The following is an 8,720-nucleotide window of genomic DNA, read 5'->3' as shown; positions in this document are numbered from 1 at the left end:
ACCCCGCTCCCTCCTCCACCCCTCTCTCACTCACTGAAAGCAAACAGAGCTGTTTGTTTTTTTCCTCACAGACCAGATAAGCAGCCGCTCACTGAAACGGAACCCCCCCCCCTCCGCGTGCCACCTCTCTCTTCAAGCAAACATTAGCTGTGGGCGTTCCAAAGGGAGCCCCCCTGCCTGCCTCTACGCATTCACAGCAAACAGTAGCTGTGTCAAGGCTGCTTCCCCACTTTGAACTTTAGGGTACAGATGTGGGGGCCTGCATGAAAACTTCTAAGCTTAACTACCAGCTTAGATCTGGTCCGCTGCCACCACTCCCAATGTGCTAATTCCCTTCCCTGGGTAGCCTTGAGAGACTCTTCACCAATTCCCTGGTGAATACAGATCCAAACCCCTGGGATCTTAAAACAAGGAGAAATTAACCATCCCCCCTCCTTCCTCCCACCAACTCCTGGTGGATCAAGATCCAACCCCCTTGGATCTAAAAACAAGGAAAAATCAATCAGGTTCTTAAAAAGAAGGCTTTTAATGAAAGAAAAAGGTAAAAATCATCTCGGTAAAATCAGGATGGGAAATAACTTTACAGGGTAATCAAACTTAAAGAGCCCAGAGGACCCCCCTCTAGCCTTAGGTTCAAAGTTACGGCAAAAAGAGGTAAACACCCTAGTAAAAGGTACATTTACAAGTTGAGAAAACAAAGATAAAGCTAACACGCCTTGCCTAGCTGTTTACTTACAAGTTTGAAATATGAGAGACTTGTTCAGAAAGATTTGGAGAGCCTGGATTGATATCTGGTCCCTCTTAGTCCCAAGAGCGAACTCCCACCAAAACAAAGAGCACAAACAAAAGCCTTCCCCCCACCAAGATTTGAAAGTATCTTGTCCCCTTATTGGTCCTTTGGGTCAGGTGTCAGCCAGGTTACCTGAGCTTCTTAACCCTTTACAGGTAAAAGGGTTTTGGAGTCTCTGGCCAGGAGGGATTTTATAGTATTGTACACAGGAGGGCTGTTACCCTTACCTTTATAGTTATGACAAGCTGTGTTTGTTTTTCTGATAAGCAGCTCCGGGAGCCCGGAGTTCACAACAAAACAAAGAGAGGCATCACAACAAAACAAGGAGAGGAAGCTTCACTTAAAAGGATTATGGGGAGTTTCCGGAGGTCAATCACTGCGTACTAACTGTTTACACTTGAGTACCAGCGTCTCAGCCACTCTGCAGCAGCTGTTATTCCTCTTGGGGAGGTGGAGTACATGCAGCGCTGCAGCCACGGAGATACAGCGCTGCAAATGCCTTGCCAGTGTGGACGGGGAGTGAGTTAGAGCGCTGGGGGAGGCTTTATTGCGCTGTAACTCTCAAGTGTAGCCAAGGCCTATGTAAACCTTATGGATTCTGACTGATTGTATGAGCTCTCCGTATGCTATACCCCAGTGTGTATTGAAGCCACTGTTGCTAACAAGGACAGGTCAGGTATCTCCCAAACCCTGACTGGAAGCTACTACTGGACAATCAAAGGTCATTAACACTCAATGACTCTGCCCTAGTAGAACAATAGGTGTGCTAAGGAGTGTGGGTCCTGATGGACAGTCAACTGAGCAAGAGCTAGTGTGATGCTGTGGCCAAAAGAGGTGAATAGGGGAATCTCCAGGAAGGAGGAGAGAGGTTATTTTAACTTGCTATTGGGCACTGTGCAACCACTGCTGGAGTAGTGTCCAGTTCTGACTTTGGAACTACTATGCACCACTCCCCTCATGGATGGGGAGATAGAACCCAGGAGTCAGGACTCCCAGCCTCCCCGTCCTAACCTACTCGATCCTATAAAGAATAAAACCAAGATTGCTGGCCTCAACTCCCACGCTGCTCAGGTCCCAAATCCCACGGATGCAAGGAACCGACAGGACCTTTTTAAAGCTGATGAGACTCTAGAAGTGAAGGAGTGTAACAGGGACCAACATGACCTCCTAAGCAAAACCAGGACGAGAGCTTGTTCAGAAGCTTCTAAGAGACCAAAGAAACACGGGCCCTGGACTCCCAGTTTGCATGGTAATAACACCTGACCTCCTTCTCAGCTTGGCGGGTCCATCAGTCCTACCTGCCAGGTATGCTCATGGCAATAACAACCTCCCACGTTCTTGTAGCATCTGCCAGTCCTGCTCCCACACAGGGATGGGCACAAATGTAATTATAGAGAGACAGAGAGGGGTGTGTCTGGGGATGGGTGGATAGACAGAGAGCAGTTTTTGTACTGATGTAGCTATTAGTCCAGTGCTATCCTAGTGTGCATGCAGGTAGAGCAGTATAACCATGCTTTATACCTGTTAGTGACCAGGATATGGTCAGTTGTGCCTTGTGGTCAGAGCAGGAGTCAGGCCTAGAGGTGAGAAAAGGAGTTAGTAACCAGGAATCGGAGCTGAGGCTCAGGACCAGGGGGTTACCCGGAGTAAGGTAAGGTGGGGGTAAGGCTGAGGTCAAGGCAGGAGCCGGGCTGGATTCCAGGCAGTAGCAGAGCTGGAACAAGACAGTTATTGTGACCATGGACAAATGCTTTGAGCAGTCACCAAATTGCTGCTGCTGTGGGGCTTAAGAGCCAGTCTGCTGATTCTTCCAGCCAATCAGGTGGCGTAGCCAGTCAGGTAGCCTATTACAGGCCAGCTGTGCTGATTAGATTGCCCTGCTTCCAGGCTGGCTCTGCTGCAGCCATTGATTTCTGACCTTATTCCTCCTTCCCAAGGGTGCCTCCTGGGGCACCAGGGCCTGGTTTCTCTGGGTACTACTGTTGGAACTCTTGCCAAAAATCCAGCCCTTGGATGTCGTCTAGCAGCTCCCAAGACCTCTCATCTGCACCATAGATTTCACAGCCCACCAGGTGCTGGAGCCTTCCGCTAACTTCTCACAAAACTGGGCGACTGGATAACAAAATGGCAGATGTAATTTAATGCTGACAAATGCAAAGTAATGCACATTGGAGAAGAGAATCTCAACTATAGATATAAAATGATGCGATCTAGATTAGCTGTTACCACTCAAGAAAGATCTTGGAGTCACTGTGGAAAGTTCTCTGAAAACATCCACTCCAAGTGCAGCAGCAGTCAAAAATGTTAGGAACGGTTAGGAAAGGGACAGATAATAAGACAGTAAATATGTTGCCAGTATATAAAACCAGGGTATGCCCACATGTTGAATACTGCGATGGTCACCCCATCTCAAAAAAAGATATATTGGAATTGGAAAAGGTTCAGAAAAGGGCAACAAAAATGAAATCTCTCCTCTCCAGGTGAGGAGAGATTAATAAGACTGGGAGTTTTCAGCTTGGAAAAGAGATGACTAAGGGGGAATATGATTGAAGTCTATAAAATCTTGACTGGTGTGGAGAAAGTGAATAAGGAAATGTTATTTACTCCTTCTCATAATACAAGAAGTAGGTGTGATGGGTTGGATCACAGAAACCCCCTTGGGAACTGCCAACTGATGTGCCAAGACTACTTCTGCCCCTGCTTTCCCTGCCAGCTTGGGACTCCAGCACCCTGTCTAACTGAGCCAGACACTCCCGTCTGCTCCAACACAGACCCAGGGTCTGAACCATGTGCCCCAAAGCTGCAGACTTAACTGAAAGCAGCTTACAGACGTGTTCCTGTCTATAACACTCAGATGCCCAACTCCCAATGGGATCCAAACCTCAAATAAATCCGTTTTACCCTGTATAAAGCTTATACAGGGTAAACTCATAAATTGTTCACCCTCTATAACACTGATAGAGAGATATGCACAGCTGTTTACCCCCCCCCCCCAGGTATTAATACATACACTGGGTTAATTAATAAGTAAAAAGTGATTTTATTAAATACAGAAAGTAGGATTTAAGTGGTTCCAAGTAGTAACAGACAGAACAAAGTGAATTACCAAGTAAATAAAATAGAACACTCAAGTCTATGTCTAAGAAAAGTGAATACAGATAAAACCTCACCAGTTCCAGTAAGCTTCCTTTTACAGACTAGTCTCCTTCTAGTCTGGGTCTAGCAATCACTCACATCCCCTGTAGTTACTGTCGTTTGTTCCAGTCCCTTTCAGGTATCTTTGGGGGTGGAGATGAAGACCAAATGGAGGGGTCTCCCACAGGTTTAAATAGACTTTCTCTTTTGGGTGGAGACCCCCTCCTCTCTCATGTGCAAAGTCCAGCTCCAAGATGGAGTTTTGGAGTCACATGGGTAAGTCACACGTCCATGCATGACTCAGTTTTTACAGGCAGCAGCCATGGCTTACCTGCTATCTTGAACGTCCTCATGTAGACTTCTTATGTGGATTGGAGCCTCCCAAGATCCATTGTCCCTTAAGTGCTTCTTGATTGGGCACTTAATTTACACATTCCTTTTTCAAGAAGCTGACCAAATGCTTTACAAAGACTACTTAAAAATCAAGCCAGTGCCAAGTCAATATTCACGACTTTGAATACAAAAATGATACATGCATACAAATAGGATTAATAGATTCAGTAGATCATAACCTTTACAGAGCTATGTTACACGGCATATGTAGCATAAAACATATTCCAGTTATATTATATATACATTCATAAGCATATTCCCATGAAGCCTTATGGGGTACACCGTCACAGTAGGGGTCACCAAATGAAATTAATAGGCAGCAGGTTTAAAACAAACAAAAGGAAGTATTTCTTCACACAACGCACAGTCAACCTGTGGAACACTTTGCCAGAGGATGTTGTGAAGGCCAAGAGTATAACAGCATTTATAAAGAACTAGATAAGTTCATGGAGGAAAGGTCCATCAATGGCTATTAGCCAAGATGGACAGGGATGGTGTCCCTAGCCCTTGTTTGCCAGAAGCTGGGAGTGGACGGCAGGGGATGGATCACTCAATATTTGCTCTCTTCTGTTCAGTCTTTGTCAAGAGTTGCGGTGAAGGCCAAAAGTATAGCTGGGTTCAAAAAAGAACTAGGTAAGTTCATGGAGGATAGGTCCATCAATTGCTATTATCCACGATGGTCATGAATGCAACCCCATGCTTTGGGTATCCCTAGCCTGTGACTGGAAGAAGCTGGGAGTGGATGAAAGGGGACAGATCACTCGATAATTGCCCTGTTCTGTTTACTCCCTCTGAAACGTCTGGCACTGGCCAGTGTCAGAAGACAAGATACTGAGCTAGATGGACTATTGGTCTGACACAGTATGGTCATTCTTACGTTCTTATGTCCTGACTTTTGGAGAAAATGAGGATGTTGTTCAGGTAAATGACAACAAATTTATCCAGCATGTCTTTAAAGATGTCATTTATGAAGTGCAGGAAGGTTGGTGGGGCACAGCACAACAGCAAAGGCATGATCAAATACACATAGTGGCCATTCCTGGTATGGAAGGAGGTCTTCCATTCATCTCCTTTCCGGATCCTCACCAGGTCCAACTTTCTGAAGACCTTTGCAGGGGAGAGTCTTTGAAACAGCTCATTAATAAGTGGTAAGGATGTACCTGTAATCTTTGTCAGAGCTTGGAAGTCCACACAGGACCAGAAGGAGCTTTCTTTCTTTGCCACAAAGAAGATTGGGGACCACACTGGGAACATGAAGGGGCGAATCAACCCCTTCTGCAGGTTTTCTTCAAGAGTGCCTATAGTTTGGTTCAAAGAGGGAGTTAATGCACCTGAAGGGAACCTCTGTTCTCAGGGTCAGATTGATGTGGCATCACGGCTGTGATGGGTCAGCAGGGTGTCAGTTTTTTTCTGTCAAGCATGTTGGCATAAGTGTTGATATTTAACAAGAATCCCTAGCTCTATTGAGGAGGTTATAGGGTGCTGGGGTCACCTTTGGATCCTTTCTTCACATCTGAATTCTTTGGAGGACTGAGTAAGTCACAAAAGGTTGCTGGTCCGAGGTCAGCTCTCGGGAAAAGGGATTGTCGGCAAGATGGGGAGTCAGAGAGTACAGTGCCTGACCGCCAGTGGATACATTGGTTGTGGGCAATGAGCCAGAATTTGCCTAGGACACCTGAGGAATATGGTGCATAGTAGCCCGTACTGGAGGATTCTTGGTGGCCTCAAAAGGCAGTGAACTCTAAGCGAGCCATCTTGTGGGTGACTGGTCCTGATGAAATGAGGAACCCCTCTATGGACTCCACTAACTTGGGAAAGTCCATGCACTGGGTGGGGAGAAGATATGCTTGGATGGGATCCACATCCATGGAATTGCCTGAAGGTACCCGAGTCCAACAGCATCTCTAGGTTAGTGCTGGGCATTGCCCGGTGCCAGAGCTGGAGGGGGAGTTGGAGATATGTTGGTTGCTTATTGGCCATCTCCAGGGATGAGTGTTGGTGTGGACTACTGTGGAGGGGGGGAAGGGCACCAACCCAGCCTGGATGACCCTATCAGGGGTGGGGCCTGGCATTTCTGTGAGAGGGCAGCTTGATGCAAAATATCCTGGTTCCCCACAGTATAGGCAGAGGCCCAATGCTAGACGTCTGTTCTTCCCCACGTTGGAGAGGCGGGGCAGGACCTGAGTGACTTGCATCAGTTTGGCGATAGAAAAGGGACCGATGATGGTGGGGCTGGAGCTGGCAGGAGCTAGGTGAACCATCTTTCTTTTTGGAGGCGTTCGGTCAGTTGGTCGTAGATCTTAATGAAGGCCGGATGGGGATTCCACCCAGGCCAGTTCATTTTTCAGATTGTTGTTTAGGTCAAGCTGACTCTAATTTAGGAATCCACTAAATTTATCATGATTGCTATGGAATGTATCAGCTAGGAAGAACTTGGGTTTGTCGGGATCAGAGCTGAAGGCAGCTTGGCTTCAACTTGCGCCTCCAGGGTGGCGACTTGGGCTTTGAAGATCTGTAATGGACTCAAGAACAGGTCCGGTGACACTTCCAGCAAATAAGGCAATGTAGCCAATCAGGCAGTGTGCTATTGACACCAGTCAGCTCTACTGGTACAAGCAGAGGTGAAAGTAACTTAAAGGACTTACTGGTATGCCGGAGTCCTGAGCAGGGGCGTGGCTCAACCGGAAGAGGCGTGGCCTAAACCGGAAGAGGCGGGGTCTTTCAAGATTTAAAGGCCCTGAGGCTCTAGCTGTGGCTGGGAGCCCCAGGGCCTTTAAATCACCCCGGAGCTACCAGCTGCAGAGGTGGCTGGGAGCCCCAGGGCTCAGGGGTGAATTAAAGGGCCCGGGGCTCCGGACGCCAAGGAGCTCCGGGCCCTTTAAATCATCACAGGAGCCCGGCTGCTGGAGCTTCGGCGGGGATTTAAAGGGCCCGGGGCTCCCTGCAGCGGCTGGAGCCCTGGGCCCTTTAAATCACTGCCGTGGAAGCTGGTCCAGTCCGGCATGGCGTACTGGCTCTGGCGTACCGGACCATACTGGCTTACTTTCTGTCATAACTATAAAGGGAAGGGTAACAGCTCTCCTGTGTACAGTACTATAAAATCCCTCCTGGCCAGAGACTCCAAAACCCTTTTACCTGTAAAGGGTTAAGAAGCTCAGGTAACCTGGCTGACACCTGACCCAAAGGACCAATAAGGGGACAAGATACTTTCAAATCTTGGGGAGGGGGGAAGGTTTTTGTTTGTGCTCTTTGTTTTGGGGGTTGTTCGCTCTTGGGACTGAGAGGGACCAGACATCAATCCAGGTTCTCCACATCTTTCTGAACAAGTCTCTCATATTTCAAACTTGTAAGTAAACAGCCAGGCAAGACGTGTTAGTTTTACTTTGTTTTCTCAACTTGTAAATGTACCTTTTACTAGAGTGTTTACCACTGTTTGCTGTAGTTTGAACCTGAGGCTAGAGGGGAGTCCTCTGAGCTCTTTAAGTTTGATTACCCTGTAAAGTTATTTTCCATCCTGATTTTACAGAGATGATTTTTACCTTTTTCTTTAATTAAAAGCCTTCTTTTTAAGAACCTGATTGATTTTTCCTTGTTTTTAGATCCAAGGGGGTTGGATCTGTATTCACCAGGAGTTGATGGTAGGAAGGAGGGGGGATGGTTAATTTCTCCTTGTTTTAAGATCCAAGGGGTTTGGATCTGTATTCACCAGGGAATTGGTGAAGGTCTCTCAAGGCTACCCAGGGAAGGGAATTAGCTTTGGGATGGTGGCAGCGGACCAGATCTAAGCTGGTAGTTAAGCTTAGAAGTTTTCATGCAGGCCCCCACATTTGTACCCTAAAGTTCAAAGTGGGGAAGCAGCCTTGACACTTTCACCTCTGGATACAAGCATCTTTCCACTGGTATTCACTGCCCCAAAAGGAAAATCCAAAATTCTTGCTTTTAAGAGTCACATCTGTCCCTGTGTCATGTTTGGGCTTGTGTCTGTGTTTGTGTGGGTCAGTCGTGTGTATTTCATTTTTTTGTCTGGTGTGTTTGAATCCCTGGCTTGTGCAAGCCTTGTGTGTCTGAATCCCTGGCTTGTGCAAGCCTTGTGTGTCTCATGTTCGGTTTCTTCTGTGTGTGTTTGTGCTTTGTGCATGTGTGACTCTTGCTTGGATGCATCTTGCATGGTTTCTTCTCCAACTAGTGTGCCTGTTTTTATCTTATGTTGGGGTGTCGCAGGGCGAGTACACCCTGTCCCCCCTTTGGGTAGGGCAAGAGTGTTACAGTCCTGTGGCTAAGTCCACTTTGCCGCCCTTAAACTCAGGCAAGCCTGGCCTAGTTTCCAGAGTCAATGTAGCTGTCCTCTCCCCCAGGGCAGTGTGGTCTAAAGGACAGAGTCCATATTGGGGCCCTCTCCCTC

Source organism: Terrapene carolina, unplaced genomic scaffold, assembly GCF_002925995.2.
Source record: "Terrapene carolina triunguis isolate 2854851 unplaced genomic scaffold, T_m_triunguis-2.0 Scaffold612, whole genome shotgun sequence".
NCBI lineage: Eukaryota > Metazoa > Chordata > Testudines > Emydidae > Terrapene > Terrapene triunguis.
This window is presented reverse-complemented; position numbering follows the sequence as displayed.